This window comes from Ailuropoda melanoleuca, chromosome 14 (assembly GCF_002007445.2).
Source record: "Ailuropoda melanoleuca isolate Jingjing chromosome 14, ASM200744v2, whole genome shotgun sequence".
NCBI lineage: Eukaryota > Metazoa > Chordata > Mammalia > Carnivora > Ursidae > Ailuropoda > Ailuropoda melanoleuca.
This window is the reverse complement of record NC_048231.1, coordinates 39,477,533-39,503,650: the sequence shown is the minus strand read 5'-3', so window position 1 is coordinate 39,503,650 and position 26,118 is coordinate 39,477,533. Positions and strand designations below refer to the sequence as shown.

The 26,118-nt window shown below is 40.4% G+C and overlaps 1 protein-coding gene across 6 annotated transcripts in view; it reads right to left on the bottom strand.

Moving 5' to 3' along the window:
- Nucleotides 1-26,118, bottom strand: part of RCOR1 (REST corepressor 1) — a 139,029-nt gene that overhangs the window by 52,918 nt on the left and 59,993 nt on the right. The gene's annotated exons all lie outside the window — the stretch shown is intronic.

The following is a 26,118-nucleotide window of genomic DNA, read 5'->3' as shown; positions in this document are numbered from 1 at the left end:
GCTCTTCAAATGACCCTTAAAAGGAAACGAAAAGCCAAGACAAAGACTGGGGAATTACAAATCATGTATCTAATAAAGCCTTGTAATGAGAATCTATAAAGAATCCTCAAAACTCAACATTAAGAATTAATCATATTGTTTAAAAAAAAGGGCAAAATATTTGAATAAACATGCCTCCAAAGAACGCATAACGAGCACATGGAATAGAAAGTTATGCAAATCAGTCACTAGAGAAAGGTAAATTAAAGCCATTCTAGATTTCAAAACAAACCTATTAAGAGTATAAAATTAAGAAGACAAACAATATCAAGGTTTGGCAATAATGTGGAGGAACTAGAACTCTAGTGCACTGCTGGTTGGAATGTAAAATGGTACCATCGCTTTGGGGGGAAAGTGGCAATTTCCTAAAATTATGGTATACCACTCAATGGAATAATTTTTCCTAGCAACTTTTCCTTTTTTTAAAAAAGCTGTTCAAACATACAAATGAATCTCAAAGCAACTATGCTGAGTGAAAGAGTTACAAATAAAGGGGGGAGGTTAGAAAGAATTCTGTAGTGCTGGACAGGATTTGATGGTTAACAGTACAAACTCATAGTTTTCAATGTCCACTAAGAGGATCTTGCTGCAATCCAACAATGAGTGCATCTAGCTCCCGGATATTTTTTTTTAAAAGGTTTTATTTATTTACTTATTTGACAGAGACAGAGAGAGACAGCCAGAGAGAGAGGAAACACAAGCAGGGGGAGTGGGAGAGGAAGAAGCAGGTTCCCAGCAGAGGAGCCTGATGTGGGGCTCTCCTGGGATCATGCCCTGAGCCGAAGGCAGACGCTTAACAACTGAGCCACCCAGGCGCCCCACTGGATCTTGATTCTAAATACCATTCTCCTGTAAGATAAACTAGGTCTCCTCAGAGAAATGGTTGATTCCAGGACTAGGACAGGAAATGGACAAGAAGACCCTAGAATATCTTGTTATGCCAGAAGGTAAGAAAGTGTTCAAGGAATGATGGGATCTGTCTCCCCCCTGGCCAAATATAGCACAACATATGCAAAAATTTAAATGACAGCAATAAAATAACAAGCTGTGAGTCCATATTGATATAATACAAAAGGACAGATAGATTGAGTAAAAGGGGAGGCCAGAACAGTCAGGTCAAAGTTAGAAGTTGCATACCACTCTATGTTAAGTCTTAGTGTAAAAAGGAACAGTATTTAAGACAACGTGGAATTGGCAAAAAACAGATACACAGATGAATGGAACAGGAGGCAGTTCAGAAATAGACTCATATAGGGGCGCCTGGGTGGCTCAGTCGTTAACTGTCTGCCTTCGGCTCAGGGCGTGATCCCGGAGTCCTGGGATCGAGCCCCACATCAGGCTCCTCCGCTAGGAGCCTGCTTCTTCCTCTCCCACTCCCCCTGCTTGTGTTCCCTCTCTCGCTGGCTGTCTCTCTCTCTGTCAAATAAATAAATAAAATCTTAAAAAAAAGAAAAAGAAATAGACTCATGTAAATATGGTCAACTGATTTGTGAGGGAGGTACAAAAGCAATTCAACGGAGAAAGGATTCAATTCGATACCCTTTCAACAAAGGGGATTTTCACAATTGGATCTCCAAATGAAAAAAAAAAAAGAAAAGAAAAGAAAAAAGTGAACCTTGACCTATACCTCACACCTTTTAAAAATTTTAATCAAAATGGATCTCATAGATGAAAGTAAAACCTAACAGTAATTTTTTTTTTTTAAATGAGAAAATCTTCATGAACTTGGCTTAGGAAAAAAGTTCTTAGATATGACACCCTAAGTACGATGTATAAAAGTTTAAAAATGGGGCACCTGGGTGTCTCAGCTGGGTAATCACCTGCCTTCGGCTCAGGTCATGATCCCAGGGTACTGGGATCAAGGCCCACATTGCAGGAAGTCTGCTTGTCCCTCTCCCTCTGCCCCTGCCCACTGCTCCCACCACCCGCTCAAGAACTCTCTCTCTCGGGTCGCCTGGGTGGCGCAGTCGTTAGGCGTCTGCCTTCGGCTCAGGGCGTGATCTTGGCGTTCTGGGATCGAGCCCCACATCAGGCTCCTCCACTAAGAGCCTCCTTCTTCCTCTCCCACTCTCCCTGCTTGTGTTCCCTCTCTCTCGCTGGTTGTCTCTCTCTCTGTCAAATAAATAAAAAATCTTTAAAAAAAAAAAAAAGAACTCTCTCTCTCTAAAAAAAATAAATCTTTTTTAAAAAAGTTTTCAAAGTAAACTGAGCTTAATCAAAACCTTGAAACTTATACTCTGCAAAAGAAACTGTAAGAGACCCTTGTAGACTGTGAGAAAACATTTGCATATCACATATCTGACAAAGTACTTGTATCCACAATGTAGAATGCATACAAGAACTTCAAAAATGTAATGAGAACCCAATTTTTTAAAAAATGGGCAAAAGATTTGAACAACTACTTCACCAGAGGAAAATATACAAATGGCATGTAAGCACATGAAAAAATGCTCAAGATCATTAGCCATTAGGGAAACGCAAATTAAAGCCATAATGAGAAATCAACACATTACTACTAGAATGCCTAAAATAAAAGGGGCAACCTGGGTGGCTCAGTCAGTTAAGCATCTGATTCTTGATTTCGGCTCAGGTCATGATCTCAGGGTTGTGAGATCCAGCCCCATGTTGGGCTCCATGCTGGGCACGGAGCCTGCTTAAGATTCTCTCTCTCTCTCTCTGTACCCCTCATGCCCCCCCCCGCCCCAGCACGCTCTCTCTCTCTTCGTGAAAAAGAAAAAGAAATGGACAATACCAAGCACTGGCAAGAATGAGGAATATCTGAAACTCTCATTCGGTGCTAATATAAGCGCAAAATAAAATGATAAAGTCACTCACGAAAAGTTTTACAGTTTTTATAAAGATATGATATTCAACAAACGACTGACCCAATAATCACACTCTTAGATATATACCCTACAGAACTGACATGTTCGCAATAAAACTTGCACACAATATTTATAGCAGATTTATTCACAACTGCAGAAAACTGGGGGGAAAAACCCAAATGCCCTTCGAGGAGTAAATGGGTAAATTGTGGAGCATCCATACGCTGGAATACTACACAGCAATAAAAATAAATAAACTACTGATAGACAGCCTTATCTCCAATGCATCATACTCAAGGAAAGAAGCAAGTCTCCGAAGGTGACATATTATATGATTCCATTTATACGACATTCTGAGAAAGGTGAAACTATAATGATAGGAAAAAGGTCAATGTTCCAGGGGTTAGAAGCAGGAGGAAGGGGGCGCCTGGGTGGCACAGCGGTTAAGCGTCTGCCTTCGGCTCAGGGCATGATCCTGGCGTTATGGGATCGAGCCCCACATCAGGCTCCTCCACTATGAGCCTGCTTCTTCCTCTCCCACTCCCCCTGCTTGTGCTCCCTCTCTCGCTGGCTATCTCTATCTCTGTCAAATAAATAAATAAAATCTTAAAAAAAAAAAAAAGTAGGAGGAAGGCTAGGACTATACAAGGTAATTTTTTATAGAGATGAAACTGTTCTGTATCCCAACTGTGGTGGTGGCTGTATGGAACTATGCTTATTTTAACACTCACAAATATGTATACCAAAAACTAGTCCATTTTGCTGTGTGTAAACTGAAGAACACCAAAATGATGAAAACAAAGAAATGTCATTAATTTCTGGATTGATATTGATATCTTCTGAGGGTGCCAACTCTGAAGCTGCTCTTTGCTTAAAATTGATTTCCAAGTTTTAAAAACCTTAAAAAATAAACCCTGACCTGAGGGAAGTAGAAGGACCACAAGGAAATTGAAATCACCAACTTCCATGAGGGGAGAAGAAAGAGAATTCACTGGTGAGAATGTACCTTAGCCCAACTACTTCAGAAAGCTGGCGGCATATGATAAAGTTGAAGGATGGATACCCTACAAGCCAGCAATCCATTTCTAGATATAAAATACATACGATAGCAATGTTTTTCAAATACAGGTTAGACCTATGAAGTTCATTTACTGGGCCCTAATCAGCATTTTTTTAAAAATTAAGAACAGAAAGCATCAGCATATTGTATGTATATAAGCTATTGGTGAAGATTTCACACACACACACACCCTACTGGTTTGGTTTTCTGCAGCACGCGCACGCACACAAACACACACACACCCTACTGGTTTGGTTCTCTGGAACACACACACACACACACACACACACACACACACACACACACACACCAACCCCCTACTGGTTTGGTTCTCTGGGAGAACCTTGACTGGTTCTCTGGAACACACACACATCCTACTGGTTTGGTTCTCTGGAACACACACACACACCCTACTGGTTTGGTTCTCTGGAACGCACACACACACACACACACACACACACACACACCCAACCCCCTACTGGTTTGGTTCTCTGGAACGAACACACACACACACACACACACACACACACACACACCCAACCCCCTACTGGTTTGGTTCTCTGGAGAACCTTGACTGATACAATTGTTACCAGAGGCTTGTTTATGGTTCTAAAATAAAGGAAAAATTTAAAGGTCTATCAATAGGAATTGGCTAAACCATAGTATACGCAGTCAAAGGAATACAGAATATAAAATTCATCAGATGTACAGATATCAACAATTTTGATTCCAAAAAGTTATAGGAAATATATAATACCATAATATAAATATTAAAAATACAAAAATGATGTTACATGTTATTAGGGGTACATACATTTGTTTTTTTTAAAGATTTTATTTATTTAATTTGACACACATAGAGAGGGAGAGAGAGCACAAGCAGGGGAGTGGCAGAGGGAGAGTCTGAGAAGCAGGCTCACCAATGAGCAAGTAGCCCAACAGGGGGCTCAATCCCAGGACCTCTGGGATCATGACCTGAGCCGAAGGCAGCCGCTTAACCGTATGAGCCATCCAGGTGCCCCAAGGGTACATACATTTAAAGTACAAAATCTGCATAATAAAAATATTAAAACCTCAGGTTAACAGCCACTCTAAGAAAGGATGATATTGCTTTGGCTGTTTCCTGCAATGCTTCACTGCTTTCCACAAATCTGGGGGGTAGGTAGGCAAATATTTTCGGGTAGATTCTATGTTATAAAATTTTGAAACATTTTTTGAAAGGGTTTTTTAAAAAGCCTTCACTGTGTGATCTGATGTTACCTAATACAGTGCCTGTGTTCCAGCTGAAAATCAACTTGTCCCTAAAGGAAATACTCTTAGCGTATTTTCTGTTCCGCCCTGAAACCCTGAATTAGTTCTCATTCTCTACGGCTTATTGTATTGTTAACTGGGACCAGAGGGGCTGGGGCGCCTGGGTGGCGCAGTCCTTAAGCGTTAAGCGTCTGCCTTCAGCTCAGGGCATGATCCCGGTGTTCTGGGATCGAGCCCCGCATCGGGCTCCTCTGCTGGGAGCCTGCTTCTTCCTCTCCCACTCCCCCTGCTTGTGTTCCCTTTCTCGCTGGCTGTCTCTCTCTGTCAAATAAATAAATAAAATCTTAAAAAAAAAAAACAAAAACAAAAACTGGGACCAGAGGGACAATTTACATTTTACATTCCACCAGCACTATACTAGGGGTCCAATTTCTTTTTTTTTTTTTTTAAAGATTTTATTTATTTATTTGACAGAGATAGAGACAGCCAGCGATAGAGGGAACACAAGCAGGGGGAGTGGGAGAGGAAGAAGCAGGCTCATAGCAGAGGAGCCTGACGTGGGTCGATCCCATAACGCCGGGATCACGCCCTGAGCCGAAGGCAGACGCTTAACCGCTGTGCCACCCAGGCGCCCCTCCAATTTCTCTACATCTTCTCCAATACTTGTTATTATTGGACTTTTTGACTCTACCTGTGAGTGTGAAATAGTCTGTCACTGTAGTTTTGATTTGCATATCTCTGATGACTAATGATATTAAGCATGTTTTACATGCTTACTCATCATTTGTGTATATTTCTTGAAGAAATGTCCATCCAGATCCTTTGCCCATTTGTTAACTGGATTATTTGTCTAAAATAATGGGAATATAAAACAGTAGAGTCACTCTGAGAAACAGCCTAGCAGTTCTTCAAAAGATTAAATACAGTTACCATGTAACTTGGCTATTCCATACCTAGATATACAGCCCAGAGAGATGAAAACAAATACCCACATGAAAACTTGTATACAAATGCTCACAGCACCATTGTTTATAACAGCCAAAAGGTGGTAATGATCCAGATGTTCATGAACCAGTGAATGAATCACAAATGACCCCTGAAAAATGCAGGCGTTAGGGATGCCAATCTCCTGCGCAGTGAAAAATGCACCTATAACTTTTGACACCCCCAACTTAACTACTAATAGCCCATTGTTGACTGGAAACCTCACCAATAAATAATCAACACATAGTTTGTATGTCGTACTATATACTGTATTCTGACAATAATGTAAGCTAGAGAAAAAAATTATTAAGAAAATCGTAAGGGAGGGGTGCCTGGGTGGCTCAGTCGGTTAAATGTCTGCCTTCAGCTCAGGTCATGATCCCAGGGTCCTGGGATTAAGCCCCACGTCAGGCTCCCTGCTCAGTGGGGAGTCTGCTTCTCCCTCTGCCTCTGTTCCTCCCCCCTGCTCATGCTCTCTCTCTCTAATAAATAAATTAAAAATCTTAAAAGAAAAAAAAAGAAAACCATAAGGGAAATATATTTACAGTACTGTAAAAATGGCCAAAGGCAGACACTTAACTGACTGAGCCACCTAGGTTCCCTGAATTATACACTTTAAACAAGTGAACTATACATTTTGTGAATTAAATCTCAAAAAAGCTGTTATAGGGGCGCCTGGGTGGCGCAGTTGTTAGGCGTCTGCCTTCGGCTCAGGGCGTGATCCCAGCATTCTGGAATCGAGCCCCACATCAGGCTCCTCCGCTAGGAGCCTGCTTCTTCCTCTCCCACTCCCCCTCCTTGTGTTCCCTCTCTTGCTGGCTGTCTCTCTGTCAAATAAATAAATAAAATCTTAAAAAAAAAAAGCTGTTATAAAAAGCAAGTGAGAATACTTGTTTTAATTGCTTTTAGCATATGTATTTCTTTGTGAATAAATGAATTAAATAGCAGGGTGCCTAGGTGACTCAGTCAGTTAAGGGTCCAACTCTTGGTTTCAGCTCAGCTGGTGATCTCGGGGTCCTGGAATTGAGCCCCACATCAGGCTCCACACTAAGCTCAGAGTCTGCTTGGGATTCTCCCTCTCCCTCTCACTCTGACCCTCCTCTTGCTTGCATATTTGCTCTCTCTCTCCCTCTCTCTCTTCCTCAAATAAATAAATAAATCTTTAAAAAATAATTAAAAAGCAAAAATACAAACTGTAGATAAGACAAACCACCTTGTAAATTTAAATAGTGGATAATTCTAGGAAAGAAGCGGGTACCAGATTAGGAGGAAAAAACGGAATTTGTGTTTTGCTATACCATATATTTCCTTTTTGTTTGGATTTTTCATTAGAAAAATGCATTCCCAACAGTATGTCTGCAATTACAATTTCTTTTAAAGAAAAACATTAAGGAAATTCACTTAAAATCTGTGAATAATCATTTCATAATAATTTTAATTCTTATGTTCTTTTCCTAAAAATGAAAAAAGCTGTACTTACAAAAAGTAAACTAAATACATCTTCAGAATTAAAGAACTCTAAATTCTAAGAGGGACGTCCACTATAATGGAAATAAAGAAAGCACTATCACACTCAGTTTCAGTAAAAAAAAAATTTTTTTTAGTTGTTTTTGTTTGGTTGGGTTTTTGTTTCATTTTATTGTTTTTTAAGCTTAGTGAATTTGATCTTACTCTTACTATTTTATAGTGTATGGTGAGACATGTTACTACAGACCTAGAGCCTAAAAACAGGTGGGCAACAATCAACTTTAAAAACCTGTAACAATAAACCAAGACTATCCCCCTTTTTCCTCTCCTCAGCCTAGCAGAAGGGGTGGGGGTCGGGGGAGGGAGTCAACTTTCCTGGAGGATTAAGCACTCAGACTGCCACCATAGGATCAACCAAGATGTTCTCAAATTCAAAGATGACAAAAACTAGGAAAAAAAAATGCTATTTAGTGTGAGAGTTTGCAGATATTGTAATTAACAAATACAGAATTATAAACATATATGAAATGTTTAATTAAAGAAAGAAAAGTTGGAATGAATAAGCAACAAAACAGCACCAAAAATTACCAGAAAGATTTGAAAAAGAACAAGCTAGTACTTAAAAAAAAGAAAAATCGCCCAAAGAAAAACTCAATAAATAAATAAAGTAGCAGGGTAGATGCAGATGAAAAGCTACAAAATCTAAAATATTATTCATAACACAACACAGAGATAAGAAGATAAATATGAAAGTCAGGTTAAGAGTTGTGGAGGGGCGCCTGGGTGGCACAGCAGTTAAGCATCTGCCTTCGGCTCAGGGCGTGATCCCGGCATTGTGGGATCGAGCCCCACATCAGGGCTCCTCCGCTATGAGCCTGCTTCTTCCTCTCCTACTCCCCCTGTTTGTGTTCCCTCTCTCGCTGGCTGTCTCTCTCTGTTGAATAAATAAATAAAATCTTTAAAAAAAAAAAAAAAAGAGTTGTGGAGGATGGAAAAAGATTAACCTATGTGTATCAAGGTCCCAGAAAAAGAATAGAGATTTGAGGAGGCAGTATTTGAAGCAATAAAACCTGATAATTTCATAGATATGATGAAAGAAATGAACCCATAGACAAAGCAAGTGTGTCCACTGAGCAGGATGAATAAAAAGAAAATCGTACCTAGGTCCCATTACGGTGAAATTGAGGTATTCCACAGACAAAATGTGCAATCTTAAAAACTGTATGAGACAATGTCTTATAAAGTTGGGCTTAAAACCACCGAATTAGCTAGCATTTCAATTCCTATATATGTACTCAAGAGAAATATTTTTTTAAAAGATTTTATTTATTTATCTGACAGAGATAGAGACAGCCAGCGAGAGAGGGAACACAAGCAGGAGGAGTGGGAGAGGAAGAAGCAGGCTCATAGCAGAGGAGCCTGATGTGGGGCTCGATCCCATAACGCCGGGATCACGCCCTGAGCCGAAGGCAGACGCTTAACCGCTGTGCCACCCAGGCGCCCCTCAAGAGAAATATTTATGCACAAAAAGAATAATAATAGCAGGCTTATTCATAACAGCCAAAAACTAGAAACAATCCAAGTGTCCATCAACAGATTAAGAATGGAATAGAGGTACAACCATACAAAGGAATCTACACAGACATAAAGGAACAAATTCCTGATACAAGCAACCGCATGGATTAATCTCAAAAACAAAAGAACACAAAGAGCAAAACACCCCAGATAGTAAAGAATATATGCTACATAATGTATTAATATGAAGTCCATGAACAGTAAGTAAAACCCATTATGTGGTGACAGAAATGAGAGAGTGGTTGGTAGAGGAGGGGTAGTAACTGGAAAGGGGTACGAAGGAGCTATATGGGGTGATGGAAATGTTCTTCAACTTGTCTGAGGTGTTAGATACACGTAGATAGATACAATTTTTAAATCTCACTTAACACTAAAGATCTATGCATTTTATTGTGTGTCAATTATACCTAAAAAAAAAAAAAAGACATTTCATAAAGGTTGGTATAAATTCTAAAAGCCTGAGAGAAAAAAATCACCTATAAATAAAATGACAGGCAGTGTATTCCCAAAAGCACCAGAAGCCAAATATAGCAGAATATCTTGAAAGTGCTAAGGGGAAATATTAAGAATGTATCCTGCAAAATTCTCAGAAATATGGGCAAACTACAACAACTTTGGGAGATTTTTACCTACACTAAAGAATTTGCTCAGAAAAAAAAAAAGAAAAAGAAATGGGAAGTAAACAAGATTTTGTAAACAATGCCTATAAAAAGTTAAAAATCATGTCCAATTTAAGGGGTTTTAAAAAGACCAGCACTAAAATTCTAGAGATTAACAGGGGTAAGTCAGGGGTAGTGAATCATAACTGAACCATTCTAAAGATGAAAGATTAACTTTACAAAGGTGTTGGGGGGGGCGCCTGGGTGGCTCAGTCAGTTCAGTGTTGGAAGCTTGATTCTGGCTCAGGTCATGATCTCAGGGTCATGGGATCAAGCCCTGCATCAGACTCTGTGCTCAGCAGGGAGTCCGCTTGGGATTCTTGCCCCCAAAGATTTTATTTATTTGTCAAAGAGAGAGAGCACAAGCAGGGGGAGCAGCAGGCAGAGCAGGCAGAGGGAGAAACAGGCTCCCCCCTGAGCAAGGAACCCCCTGCGGGACTTGATCCCAGGACCCTGGGATCACGACCTGAGCCCAAGGCAGCCGCTTAATCGACTGAGCCACCCAGGCGTCCCTCAAATAAATAGGTCTTAAAAAAAAAAAAAAAAGGATTAACTTAACATGTTAAATTAAGTCTGTACAGTAAAACTTCAAGAACAGTTATTAAAAGTTAGTATATATAAACTTCTATATCAGTAGAAGGCAGAAAAATGAGAGACTCCTTAACAAAATAAAACTTAAGAGTGGGACAAAAGAAAATAAATGACATGACAATTGTCATTTTATATGCCCTTAATAAAGCAGCACCAAAATAAACATGCCAAAAATTGATGGAAAAATGGGAAGTTGACAAATACATCACCATATTGGGAGATTAATATATCTGTTGACAGTCCAAACAAAAAAGATAGACAAGACCTAAACACAGTGAACAATTTTTATTACTGGACATACTCTGAAGGCTGCATCTAACAAAGTATAAACATTCTTCTCAAGCAAATTTACAAAATATTTACAAAACTGACCATCTACAAAGCCATAAAGCATGTCTAAACACATTTCAAAGAATAGGTAGCATAGACATTATACTGTGTAGAAACCAATGCAATTAAAAGCCAATAATTAAAAGATAAACCAAAACCCTTCAAATATTCAGAAATGATAAAATACTCTTACATAATCTGTCAAGGAAGAAATCTTGACAAAAAAAATTAAAATCACTTAAAACTGAATAACAGAAGAGTACAAACTTACAAGAACCAATGGAATAGGTAACTTAGCAAAAAAATTTATAGCTTTAAATGCTTGTGATAAATTATAGAGGCTAAAAATGACTTTGCTAAGCATCCAAGTTAAAAACATGGAAAGAACAGTAAGATAAAAAGAAGTCAGCAAAGAGCAGAAATTAATGAAACAAAAAACAAAGATACAAAGATAGGATTAACAAAATCAAAGTTGGTCTCTAGAAAAAGCTAGTAAAATAGACTAATCTCAGCAGAATTTGAGAAGGTACAAATAATTTTAATCAAAAAAGTAGATATAAGGCCAAATACATTAGAAATTCAGGAAAAAGACATTACAAACAACACTGCCCAAACTTGAGAATTAAAGCAAAAGGACTGTTTCTGTGCTACTTTATATATGCGTCATCTTCCTTTATCTTGTAGTAGCTGTAGGACTAGAAGCAACTGTTAACAAGGCACTGCTCAAAGGGTGCCTGGTCTCCCTCTGCCTGCCGATCCCCCCGCTTGTGCTCGCTTGGGCGCTCTCTCTCTCTGACAAATAAATAAATAAAATCTTCAATCAATCAATCAAATTTAAAAATAAAAATTGGTAAATTCTTGGGGAGCCTGAGTAGCTCAGTTGGTTAAGCATCTGACTCATGATTTCTGCTCAGGTCATGATCTCAGGGTCATGAAATCAAGTGCCGAGCTGGGGTCTGCACTCAGCGCCGGAGTCTGCTTGTCCCTCTCCCTGCGCTCCCCCCACCCCCTGGCTTGTGTACTCTGTTTCTATCTCTTAAAATAAATAAAATCTTTTTTTAAAAAACTGGTAGATTCAGGGGCACCTGGATGGCTCAGTTGGCTAAGTGTCTGCCTTCAACTCAGGTAATGATCTCAGGGTCCTAGGATTCAGCCCCAAGTCAGGCTCCCCACTCAGTGGGGAGTCTGCTTCTCCCTCTCCTTCTGCCCCTCCCCTGCTTGTGCTCTCTCTCAAATAAAATCTTTTTTATAATAAATAAATAAACCAACCAACTGGCCATCCACACTTTTGCTATATCCTGCAAAGCTATGTATCCATAAATTTAACCTGTGTGTTAAATTTAGGTTACAAATCAAAAATGATTTTGTGACTCCAAATTTTTGGCTTCTTATTTTGGGCATTCAGAAGGAAATGTAAATTAATCTGAATGACATTACTAGTACAGCCTTATTACTACTATTATAACTAACATATGTCCTTACTATGTAGCAGGTGCTATGCACTTTTACCTAGGTTAGCTCATTTAATCTTCCTAACAACACTCTGAAGCAGGTACTATCACTGCCCCATTTTACAGATTGGAAAATTAAGGCACAGAGAGAGGAGTAACTTGCTCAAGATCTCACCCATGAGCAGCAGGTTCCAGAACCCATTACATTAACTGTTATATACAAGGCCTACATTTTAGAGACACCATAATTATCACAAGTATAAAGAGATCAAAAGCTAGAGTATAAAGTACATTTTTCCACCTCACAATATTATCCCATTAATTACCTTAACATTTAAGAATTCGCAAATGACAATAGTTTGTCCTCTATAAATCAAAGAAGTCAGAAACAATTTTGGTATCTAAATACTTCTATCTTCCTACAATCAAATTATGAACATCTTTGGTTCTCCTCCAGGCTCTTCTTTTTTAAATGTTAAAAGTTTAAGTTGGAGTAAATAAGTGCATAATTTTTTATCACGAGCTCTCTGGAATTTAAGTCTATAGTAAACACAGAAATATTATAAAGCCCTTAAAAACTCAAATTTCGGGGTGCACCTGGGTGGCTCAGTTGGTTAAGCGTCTGCCCTCAGCTCAGGCCATGATCCCAGGGTCCTGGGATTGAGGCCAGCATGGAGCCCCGCACAGGGCTCCCTGCTCAGCGGGGAGCCTGCTTCTCCCTCTCCTGATTCCGTTGCTTGTGTGCACACATGTGCACGCACTCTCTCTTCCCCCACCCCACCAAATAAATAAATAAAATCTTTAAAAAAACAACAACAAAAGAACCTCAAACTTCATCAAGTGCTCCTGAATTGATGAGAAACCTGACAAACCCTATCTCTGCCAGGTGATGAAAGTCAACATCAGTAGTTGGTAGGTAAGTCATGCTGATAGTATACACCCCTGCAAGTCATCTTGAACCCCTCCTCCCCCACTTCCTGCCAGGCCCCTAACCCCAACCTACTGAACCCCTCAATTATACCTCCTCAACTTTTCTCAAATCACTCTCTCTCCAACCCCATTGCTACTGCCTTAAGTTGAGGTCTTCATCTTTTCTCACCTTGTCTGGAACTCTCCAGGCTATCTTGGACCTATTTTCAAAGTCAGTCTCTCCAACTCTGACTAGAGCAACCTTTCTGAATCACAATTCCAAGCAAATCACTTCTGATGTTTAAAATCCTTCCACAGGGGCGCCTGGGTGGCTCAGTTGTTAAGCGTCTGCCTTCGGCTCAGGGCTTGATTCTGGGATCACATTCTGGGATCGAGCCCTGCATCGGGCTCCCTGCTCTGCTGGGAGCCTCCTTCTTCCACTCCCACTCCCCCTGCTTGTGTTCCCTCTCTCGCTGGCTGTCTGTCAAATAAATAAAATCTATAAATAAATAAATAAATAAATAAATAAATTAAATAAATAAATAAATAAATAAATAAATCTATGAATAAAATAAATAAATAAATAAATAAATAAATAAATAAGGAAATAAATAAATAAAAATACTTCCACAGAGAGAGATCATAAATCTCCACTCCTTAAGTGTGGAAGGCACATGGTATCTTCCTCAAAAGAAGATGTTACAGGGGGAGGGGGTGTGTGATTTACCTCACAGTGGAGATACCTGACCAATACAACCTCAGCCAGGTGATGAAAGCCAACATCCACAAAGACTAAGTCAAGTTACTAGTATGTGCCCTTGATATGTGATGAGAATGGCACATTACCTCTGGGGTCTTCCTCGCAATACCTTCAGTCTAACCATTAGAAGAACATCAGACAAATCCCAACTGAAGAACATTTTTTAAAGATTCCTGACTAGTATTCCTCAAAACAGCCAAGGTCATTAAACACAAGGAAAGTCTTTAAGACACTGTCACAGCCAAGAGAGCCTAAGGAGACATGGCAACTAAATGGAATGTGGTGTCCTGGACGGGATCCTGGACCAGGAAAAGGGCATTAGGTAAAAATTAAGGCAATCTGAATAAATTATGATTTTGGATAATAATAATGAATCAATATTGGTTCATTAATTGTAACAAATGTACCATACTAATGTAAGATATTAATAACAGGGGAAACAGGGAGCGGGATACACAGGAATTCTCTTTATAACTTCTGTAAATCTAAAACTATTCTAAAGTAAGTTTACTTTGAAAACAAATCCTCCCACAGCTTCCCCATTGTCTTTAGGATAAAACCATAACATTCTAAGGCCCCACACAATCTGGCCTGCCTTTCTAACCTTACGTCCCATTCTCATGACTCATCTACCCACACATGGTAATTCTATTGCTATGCCTTTCTACTCTCCCACATCTTTCCTCTTTTATTTCTTTCTCATTGCAATGTCCCTTGCTATCTTTTCCCACCAGCTGACTCTCATTAATCTTTCAAGATAGCCCAAGGATTAGCATCTTTGGAAAGTCTGCGCTAAACCCCCCCAGGTAAGGTGAGCAGTCCACCCCTCTTCAATACTCCTATAACACTCTCATAGCTCAGAGTCTGATCTTTCATGGTTTGCATAAAGACATATTGCAGGGTGCCTGGCTGGCTCAATCAGTGGAGCATACGACTCTTGATCTTGCAGTTGTGAGTTCGAACCCCATGCTGGGTGTAGAGATTACTTAAAAGTAAAAAATCTTCAAAGGAAAAAAAAAGGAAAAACAAAGACACATTGCTGCTGGGCAAAGAAAAGGGGCTCTGTAAGTTAAGACCAATTATTATTGGTAGTGATTATTATGAGTGACTTTGGGATCAAAAAGAGGTCATTATTATTAACTCTTACTATGTGCCAGTAATTGAGCTAAAGCACTTTACGTATCTGTGTCATAAAATACACAAAACCACCTTATAAGATGAGAACTGTTCTACTCTATGTTTGAAAAGAGGGGGTAAGTGACTTGCATTCGAGCACAACACTGGCCAGGATCTGAGCTCACCATCTGAGACTAACTCCCATGCTGGGTCTGAATCCCATCTTAGCCACCTTGTCCCTGAGTGGTGGGGAACAGTTTCATGGACCCCTGTTGAAAAATGGAGAATCATGCTTTCCTTGTGTCCAGGTTTCTATGAGCATTAAAAAGGGCACATATTAGTAAGTACCTGGTACCTACTTAACAACAATTGTCCTCTTCTGTCTCCCCTATTAGACTGAAGTCCTTGAGACCTCTGTGTATCTTCACTAGACTACACATTCAAAGTGCTTCATAAAAGCTGAGTAAGTTAAAATGCGTTAAGTAACAAGTTAGGTGGCCAACTCATGGAAAGCTTTAGAAAGATAGTAGCACATGTTCTAATCTGGATCACCCCAGAAGTCCAGACTGACAAGGGTGGGAGCCAACAGGCTGAGCAGCAACTCTTGCAGCTCTGACCTCTAGAATGCAACTCTCACCCTCACTTCCTGATCCTCTCTTTGTAATAGTGCTCTACCCTCTAAGGGCACAAACTCTATCCTCACAGACAGGCTATTCCAAACATACCATGATTCACAATATTCCAAGCTGACCTCAGAACTAGCTGTATCAGTGTCCAGTAACCTGAGTCCAGCCAATTCCTGATTCCCAAGAAGGAAGTTAGATTCTAATCAAACGCCACTGAAGTAAACTCTGCCCACACTAGCAACTGGATTTCTGGACTCAGCTTATTTTTTTCTCATTCCCCTGACTAACAGGTGCCTTGGGCTCAGACTCAATCTTCTCTAGAGAAAATACAAATATGTTTCTTCAATGCTATCAATTTAACTGACTCAACGTTTAACACCAATGTAGTATCACCACATAGAAACCTTAAACCAAAACAAAGAGGGACAAAATACTTCACAGACACTACTGGTGGCACAGTGTTAATTTCATATGCTTTCTCCCAGTGCTTTTAACACTATGCCACCAATACCGTCACAAAAGCACACTAATCAGAATAGGCAAGACTACACTGGTGTTTCACCACCAGGTACTCCTACAGGGGAGAAAACCCTCAAGCCACTCTGACTAATGGTGATGCACCACCATTTAACAAATACAGGGGCTTGGGAAGTTCACCCTGTAACACAACATTCCCAATATCCTCACCACTTCCACACAGTCCAGCAAAAACGTCAACTACTTGAACTGCCAGCTGAGGATATATCTTCTGAATTATACACATGTTCTAAGAACTTCCTTATGAAGAGCTGAGTTAGGAAAAAGAGAACACGGAATTCTTTCCAAAATTATGGCAGAGCAGGATGTTAGAAATGGGTACAGAAAAAGTAGCCACCAAAAATGTTGACAGATGTGTGCTGTCAATTAGTTTAGGCTTTCTGGAGGACAGTTTGGCAATGTTTACCAAAGGCTCTAGTAATTTTTCCTAACACAAAAGATCCAGCTACGAAGTTGTTCAGCAAGTGCTATTGAAAATGGCAATAAACTGCCAACAGCTCGGGACGCCTGGGTGGCTCAGTCAGTTAACTGCCTGCCTTCCGCTCAGGTTATGGTCCCGGGGTCCTGGAATCGAGTCCCCCATCGGGCTCCTTGCTCAGCAGGGAGCCTGCTTCCCCCTCTGCCTGCCGCTCCCCTGCTTATGTTCTCTCTCTGGCAAATAAATAAAATCTTAAATAAATAAATAAATTGGCAATAGCTCAAATGTCCAACAACAGAGACTTCAAGTTTGGTACAGCTAGATAGTGGAAACCATGCACACGTTAAAAGTTGCAGAAGTGCACTTAACGTGGGGAAACAGTACAACAGCAGACTATGAAGAAGCACCACATATTACAGAATCATCCGATACAACAACTCATGTCCAACTGAAATCATGTTTCCATAACCAGAACTACATACGTTACAGGGGCCTCCCCCGGCTCCAGCAACCCCTGTGCTCACCCCTAACGGAAGCAGCTACTGTGCGTGGAGCTGTTCTCTGCCAGTGCTTGTCCCAAAGCTTAACACTTAACAAATATAAATTATACTGACTAAATTTTTCTTTTCTTTTCTTTTCTTTTTAAAGATTTTACTTATTTATGTGACAGAGAGACAGCCAGCGAGAGAGGGAACACAGCAGGGGAGCAGGAGAGGAAGAAGCAGGCTCCCAGCGAAGGAGCCCGATGTGGGACTCGATCCGGGAACACCGGGATCACACCCTGAACGGAAGGCAGACGCTTAACAACTGCACTACCCAGGCGCCCCTAAATTTTTCTCAAGAAGAAACTATTTTCTTCCCTCTTTCATCTTATGAGGTTAGGAGATGTTGAGAATATAAAGCTATTGATGTAGTTTAATGAAAGAAGGAATGAATATCCAATCTTTTGGTGCAATAAAAAATAGCACTATGGGTCAGATTTTTTTTAACTTACATAATTATTACTATCTTTTCTTTTTTTTTTTAAAGATTTTATTTATTTATTAGACAGACATAGAGACAGCCAGCGAGAGAGGGAACACAGGCAGGGGGAGTGGGAGAGGAAGAAGCAGGCTCACAGCAGAGGAGCCTGATGTGGGGCTCGATCCCACAACGCCGGGATCACGCCCTCAACCGCTGTGCCACCCAGGCGCCCCTATTACTGACTTTTCTACAATTAATCCAGATTTGTGAGGATTTTATTAGATTCCAGCCACCACAGTCTCTCCTTACCATGCTTTATCCCTCTAAAAAACTGCTGAGCATTTCTGGTCTCACAGAGTCTAAAATGCCCTGTTAGAAGTATGACAAATATACAGTAGGCATAATTTCTGACTATAATGACATCAACCTAATCACCCAAGAGCAGTGTTCCAAAAAGCTGGGCTCCAGAAAGCACAAAACCAAATTAAAACTGAGACTCTTCATTGTGTTTTTAAATAGGATGTAGGGAATTCCTCTTTTTTTGACATATAATAATATACAATTTCATAGTGGACTTTTTTGTCCACAAGAATACATCATTCTTGTAAACAATGATCTTATATTGTATATGTAGTCTGAAGCTACAACTATTACTTTCCTAATTCAAACAGTAACACCTATACAAAAATAAACACTATACCCCAGAACTCAGCAATATCACAATATACAACTTTACTGGCTGTTCTCTTTTAAAAACAAATCTGAGCCAACTTCTAAGACTGTAATTTATGCAGTCAAACCATATTAAGGAAACTTCTATCCTTTTTTTTAAAAAAAATATTTTATTATTTATTTGTCAGAGAGAGAGAGAGAGCTCGCAGAAGCACGGACAGCAGCAGGTAGAGGGAGAAGCAGGCTCCCGGGGCTCAATCCCAGGGATCGTGACCCGAGCCGAATGCAGACGTTTAACCGGCTGAGCCACCCTAGCGCCCTGAAACGTCTATCCTTAATATTATACTTGAAGATGAAAATTGCCATACAATTTCTTCATTAGCATACTAATCTGGTAATAACACACTTTAACAAGGGCAAAAACCCAGATGCTGTCAATTTCTTATTACTAGTCACAGAAAAGGTACATCTCTTTTCCTCTTAATTTAGAACAGACTGAAAAGTTAATTTTATTACACAAGATATGAAAAGAAAGTTAATTTTTTCCCAAAAAGTAACGTATGCAAAAGTATCTGTTCAAATTTCCATATTTGCTAAGAAAATCATTTTAAAATCACAACAAATATCACTTACCTTGTACATCAAATTCTGAGAGCTATTTTATTAAAAAGCCGCAAAATGTTCACATTCAGCAGAGCACATAAACCGTACTAACTTTGAGTCAGCTCTACAGAGAGCCTACTAAGAGGGACTGGTTAAACAGAGGAGCTCAGAGCTCAAACCGCCATGGGTTAGACAACAATCACAGAGTAGAGTTCCAGTTCTGCACTTAGTGTCACAGAAGGAAGCCTTTATCTTTTTATCCGGAAAAGGCAGTTAAAAAGAATCTCTACCTCACAAAAAATTAAATGAGACAATACATGTAAGGTGCTTGGCAAAATGCCTTGCTTGGCTCACCCTGAGTACTCTACTTACCAAATAATTGATTACTCTCCTTATTAAAACCAAGCGTTGGGAGTAAGACAAGCAAAAACAAAACAACAAACCTAAAAAATAACTGAACATAACTTCCCTCATGCTTCTTGGCTATGGCCATCTTCTCCTACACTTTCAAAAGTTGATCTAGGCCCTAAGTGCCTTGTTCAGGTTAAAATAACATCCTTACCAAACTTTCAGCTGCTTTTCCTTGCTTCCAAATCCAAAACTATTCCATGAACAGCAGCAAGCAATACCTCCCCTGTACTGTCCGTGTGATACTACCTCACAGTACCTTGCAAGACGGTCTCCAAAATTCATGCGAGCCCAGAAACTGACTAGGAATTTTAAAGCTATAAAGAATACAGACAGAGTTTGCTTAATTTGTAAACGAGGAAACCATCTCTAGAGACATGGAGTATCTTGCCCAGGGTGATATGGTGTCAAAGTTGTCTTCAATGCAGGTTCCCATCCCTATTCCAGCCTGGTGTTCTCTCAACCACACTTGATTACATTCAAGAGTAATTCAAGAATTACTCTATTTCGGGGTGCCTGGGTGGCACAGCGGTTAAGCGTCTGCCTTTGGCTCAGGGCGTGATCCCGGCGTTATGGGATTGAGCCCCACATGGGGCTCCTCTGCTGGGAGCCTGCTTCTTCCTCTCCCACTCCCCCTGCTTGTGTTCCCTCTCTTGCTGGCTGTCTCTATCTCTGTCGAATAAATAAATAAAATCTTAAAAAAAAAAAAATAATTACTCTATTTCTTTTTTAAGAAATAAGCATGGGGGGGCGCCTGGGTGACACAGTCGTTAAGCGTACGCCTTGGGCTCAGGGCATGATCCCAGCGTTCTGGGATCGACCCCCCACATCAGGCTCCAACGCTAGGAGCCTGCTTCTTCCTCTCCCATTCCCCCTGCTTGTGTTCCCTCTCTCGCTGGCTGTTTCTCTCTATCAAATAAATAAATAAAATGGAAAGGAAAGGAAAAAGGAAAAAGAAGAAAGGAAGAAAAAGAAAGAAAGAAAGAAAGAAAGAAAGAAAGAAAGAAAGAAAGAAAGAAAGAAAGAAAGAAAGAAAGAAAGAAAAGAAATAAGCATAGGGGCGCCTGGGTGGCTCAGTCGTTAAGTGTCTGCCTTCAGCTCAGGGCGTGACTCCACGGTCCTGGGATCAAGCCCCACATCGGGCTCCCTGCTCTGCTGGGAGCCTGCTTCTTCCTCTCCCACTCCCCCTGCTTGTGTTCCCTCTCTTGCTGGCTGTCTCTATCTCTGTCGAATAAATAAATAAAATCTTAAAAAAAAAAAAATAATTACTCTATTTCTTTTTTAAGAAATAAGCATGGGGGGGCGCCTGGGTGACACAGTCGTTAAGCGTACGCCTTGGGCTCAGGGCATGATCCCAGCGTTCTGGGATCGACCCCCCACATCAGGCTCCAACGCTAGGAGCCTGCTTCTTCCTCTCCCATTCCCCCTGCTTGTGTTCCCTCTCTCGCTGGCTGTTTCTCTCTATCAAATAAATAAATAAAATGGAAAGGAAAGGAAAAAGGAAAAAGAAGAAAGGAAGAAAAAGAAAGAAAGAAAGAAAGAAAGAAAGAAAGAAAGAAAGAAAGAAAGAAAGAAAGAAAGAAAGAAAGAAAGAAAAGAAATAAGCATAGGGGCGCCTGGGTGGCTCAGTCGTTAAGTGTCTGCCTTCAGCTCAGGGCGTGACTCCACGGTCCTGGGATCAAGCCCCACATCGGGCTCCCTGCTCCGCTGGGAGCCTGCTTCTTCCTCTCCCACTCCCCCTGCTTGTGTTCCCTCTCTTGCTGGCTGTCTCTCTGTCAAATAAATAAATAAAATCTATATTTAAAAAAAAGCATAATTCCTTGTCCTGGTATTCTGTGGCCCTTCACAGGAATTTCTGGTAAAACGAGGTCAGTTTCTCTGTTGTTGATAATATTATGTTATCTGGCACCAGAACAGTCAATATAAAAATGGAAGACTTACGGGCCCTAGTGATTCTGGTACCTAGCTATTTATAAATGCTGATGAGAGGAAGAGACATTTGTTTGACAGGAGAGATCTCATAACTTTCTATCAAGAAAACAAACCTACCTATTCAAGTGCAAGTAGGTAGTTCAGTAATTTATCCAAATATTTATGGAGATCCCAAGTGAAGCACTTTTTAAAACCAAATAAAAAGCTCAATAAGCCACAAGAAAAATGCGCAAAGAAGATAGTTCCTAGAGAAAGCAGCTTCTCTGAAGGAAAATTTCAAATAATCTACATAAATACTCCCTTCCTATAGGAGATGAGATTAAGTCCCTTGAGTGTGATCTATACTTAGAAACTTGATTTCAAAGAATGGAGTGTGAAAGGGGGTTAGGGTAACTTTATAGCAGAGAACTCTAGTAAACATTACCTGGGCCAGGTAATCATAGTTAACATAGCCAGTGAGAAGTCATGATTATACACTGCCCTCCAACTCCAATACAATGAAATGCGAAGGGCACTTTATCTCTGTAGATTCTTCCCCAAACCCATGATCCCAGTCTAATCATAAGAAAAAGGTCAGATAAACTGAGGGATATTCTATACAATACCTAAACCTGCCTAGAACTCCTCCAAACTCTCAAGATCATGATTAACAAGTTAAGACTGAGAAACTGTCATAGACCAGAGGAGGCTGGGAAGACAGGACAATTAAATGCAATGTGGTACCCTGGACTGGATTCCAGAGCAGAAAAAGCACATTAATGGTTAAACTAGCAAAATGTGAATAAAGTCTGGAGTTTGGTTAGTAATAGTAATGTACCAATGCTGGCCTCTTAGTTTTCATAATGTAATGTAATGGTAATGTAAGATGTTAACATTTAGGGAAACTGGGTGAAGGGTCTGATAAACTACCATATTCAGGAAACGTGGGGTGACTGGTAGCCACTCCCTTGCTGAGAAAGTAACACTCTAAAAACTCCCAGAATTAGAGCCAGAAACATATGAAAAACATCAAAACTACAGTCTGTGGCTCATTTTTAAAGATTTTATTTATTTATTTTGAGAGAAAAAGAGAGCATGAACCAGGGTGGGGCGGGGGGAGGTCCAGAGGGAGAGGGACAAGCAGACTCCCTGCTGAGCATGGTTCCCAACTTGGGGCTGGATCCCAGGACCCAGAGATCATGACCTGAGCTTAAGTCAGACGCTTAACCCTCTGAGCCACCCAAGTGCCCCTGTAGCTCATTTTTTAAAAGAAAGATCATTCAGGGGCGCCTGAGTGGCTCAGTGGGTTAAGCATCCAAGTCTTGATTTTGGCTCAAGTTATGATCTCAAGGCCATGAGATCAAGTCCCATATGGGGCTCCTCCATCAACAGGGAGTCAGCTTGAGGATTTTCTCTCTGCTCTCACACCCTCACGACCCCCGCTCAAACGTGTGCTCTCTCTCAAATAAATAAATCTTTAAAAAAATAATAATAAAATTAGGGCACTCAGTTAAGTGGCTGCCTTTGGCTCAGGTCATGATCCCAGGGTCCTGGGATCGAGTCCCACATCGGGCTCTCATCTCCCTCTCCCTCTGCCTGCCACTCTGCCTGCATGTGCTCTGTCAAATAACTAAATAAAATCTTAAAAATAAATAAATAAATAAATAAATAAATAAATAAAATTGTCTTTAAAAAATAAAATTTCTAATACCAGAAAGGATGGATAAGACTGAAAGTTGTGTTTGATACTCCAGATACTTTTCCAGTGTGACAACATTCTAATTACACACCAATTTTGAAGTTCTCTTTATCTTCAAAAGCCATTAACTAATTAATCCTCAGAACACCTCTGTTCTATATCAATCTTACCTGGGACTGAAGACAACTTCACTAGAAAGGTTAATATATGTTAGCTCCATGTGGAAAGAATCCATCTAGGATTAGGATGAAAATATTTGGGTGGGTTGGTGGTCTGGGTGGTTGGTTGGTTCTGTATATGTTTGTATGTATGTATGTATGTCATCTCTACCCCCAACGTAGGGCTTGAACTCACAACCCTGAGATAAGACCTGCACACTCCTCTGACTGAGCCAGCCACACACCCCAAAATACTTGTGTTTTTTTAAAAAAAAAAGATTTATTTATTTGAGAGACAGAGAACAAGAGAGAGTACACACGCATATGCAATGGGGGGGAGGGGCGGGGAGAGAAAGAATCCCAAGAAGACTCCCTGCTGAGCATAGAGCCTGACTTGAGGCTCAATCCCAAGACCCTGAGATCATGACCTGAGCAGAAATCAAGAGTCAGACACTCAACTTACTGAGCCACCCAGGCACCCTGAAAATACTTGGGTTTTAATGCACCTACCAAAAAACCAGTGTGGCTGTTTGTTTTAAACCTTAGGACACTGGGCACCTGGGTGGCTCAGTTGGTTAAGCGTCTGCCTTTGGTTCAAGTCATGATCCCAGGGTCCCGGGATCGAGTCCGACATCAGGCTCCCTGCTCATCAGGGACTCTGCTTCTCCCTCCCCCATCCCTGCTTGTGCACACTCACTCACTCTCTCAAAAATGAAATAAAATAAAATGTTTAAAAATAAATAAATAAACCTGAGGACATGAAGTCACGTAAGAGGACCCACTATAAGAACAATACCAGTGGGAAAACCTAAATCCAGACACTAGGCACATATCAGCATTCATCACTGTAATGAGGAACATTTTGCAAAGATATCTTCAAAAATCTTGTTCACAAGTCTCTATCCTGTATGTGTTTTGTTTACAGTCAACGTAAAAAAACTATATAAGGGAAGAACTAGACTTGAGGAATTTTTTTAAAAATAATCTGAGGAAAGTGAATTCAAAGGAGAATAATTTGTTTCCACTCAAATGAATTCGAGAAACAATTCAGACAAGCTTCACCTTAACTCTGGAATCCACTGCACTGTCTGGTTCACAAATATATTTTAATCTCTCTTTTTTTTTTTTTTAAGATTTTTTATTTCCTTATTTGACAGAGAGAGAAGACAAGCAGGGGGAGGAGCAGAGGGAGAGGGAGAACCAGACTTCCCGCTGAGCAGGGAGCCCAATGCGGGGCTCTATCCCGGGACTCTGGGATCATGACCTGAGCCGAAGGCAGACACTTAACGAACTGAGCCACCGAGGTGCCCCTCATCTTGCGTTTTCTTTTATACACACCACCAGTGGGAGGGAAAGACGGGACAAAAGTAAATACCTACTGATCAACTACTATGTGCCAAAACTTTCACAAACATTAGCTTGTAATCATTACAATTTTCCAAAAGAGATACCAAAGCCAGTTCTTAAAAAGTGTAAAATCATAAAAACACAGGAAAATGTCATGATAAAATGAAAAAAGCAAATTACAAAATTTGCCACAGGAAAGGTACTGAGAGGAAGGAATACCAATGAGCTTCACGAAAGGAGAAGAATGTCTGAATGTGAGTCATTCAGCTTCCTGCCATTCTAAAGTGCAACAGCTAAGATACTCCTTTGGAAGCCAGTGTCAACACTTACAGAAGAAACTAGTAAAAATGGTTGTCTTCAGGGAGGGGAAAATGGAAGGCTAAGAATGCAGGAGAAGTCTCTTTTTTATTGTACATACCCTTTTGCATTTTTAAATTCTGTACCACATACCTGTATTACCTATTCAAATATTCAATTAAAAAATTATTTTTTAAAAATCAACCACAGGCAAAGAGGTGTGAGCAAGACCAACAATTATAAATCACACAGATCAGTCTTGATCACTGTCCTCTGCCAGGGAACACTGTGGTTCCAAAACACCCTTCTCTCTAGACCTCCCACATCACAAAAGGGGGTGTGCTGTCAGCACCCCAGAGTCATCATAAGGCATTACTCAATGACTAAATGACTAGCTCAAATGAGAACTAAGTCTCATCTTTACTCACTCTTTACCCAAGTGCCCAACTCAAAATGGGATCCATATTGTACATGATGGTTATAAACATGTAAAATGAGTCTTCTGAGAATTACTAAGGAATAACACTATAAAATTCAAGTTATTTTCTAATAGCTTTTTTCCATGAGCCCCTGAAATCGTGCAGACACACACCTCTTCCCATTTTATGTGCACAGTTATACATTCTAAGTACATTCATTACTTATCAATAATAACATTTTTGTCTGGGATGCCTGGGTGGCAGTTGATTAAGCATTCAACTCTTGGTTTCAGCTCAGGTCATGATCTCAGGGTCATGAGATTGAGCCCAGCATCTGGCTCTGCACTCAGTGGGGAGTCTGCTTGAGATTCTCCCTCTTCCTCTACTCCTCCCACTTATGCATGCACACACATTCCCTCTCTCAAATAAATAAATCTTTAAAAATAATAAATAATATTTTTGTTAACTGGAAGACAGAAAATGTTAAAAGTAGGTGGTTGCTATGTATCTATCAAAAAAGTCTCAGCTGGGAAGCTGGTTCTAGGTGATACAAACAGAATATACCAGCAAGAAATGCAGTTTGTAGAATTTTCACTCAAATTAGGGTCTCAATGAAAGGACACACACACTTTTTCTTTTTTTTTTTAAGATTTTATTTATTTATTTGACAGAGAGAGAGACAGCCAGCGAGAGAGGAAACACAAGCAGGGGGAGTGGGAGAGGAAGAAGCAGGCTCCCAGTGGAGGAGCCCAATGTGGGGCTCGATCCCAGGACTCTGGGATCACGCCATGAGCTGAAGGCAGATGCTTAACGACCAAGCTACCCAGGAGCCCCAAAAGGACACAACATACTTAAACACAAAATATTTAGGGGCGCCTGGGTGGCGCAGTCTTTAAGCGTCTGCCTTCGGCTCAGGGCGTGATCCCAGTGCTCTGGGATTGAGCCCCACATCAGGCTCCTCTGCTGTGAGCCTGCTTCTTCCTCTCCCACTCCCCCTGCTTGTGTTCCCTCTCTCGCTGGCTGTCTCTGTCAAATAAATAAAT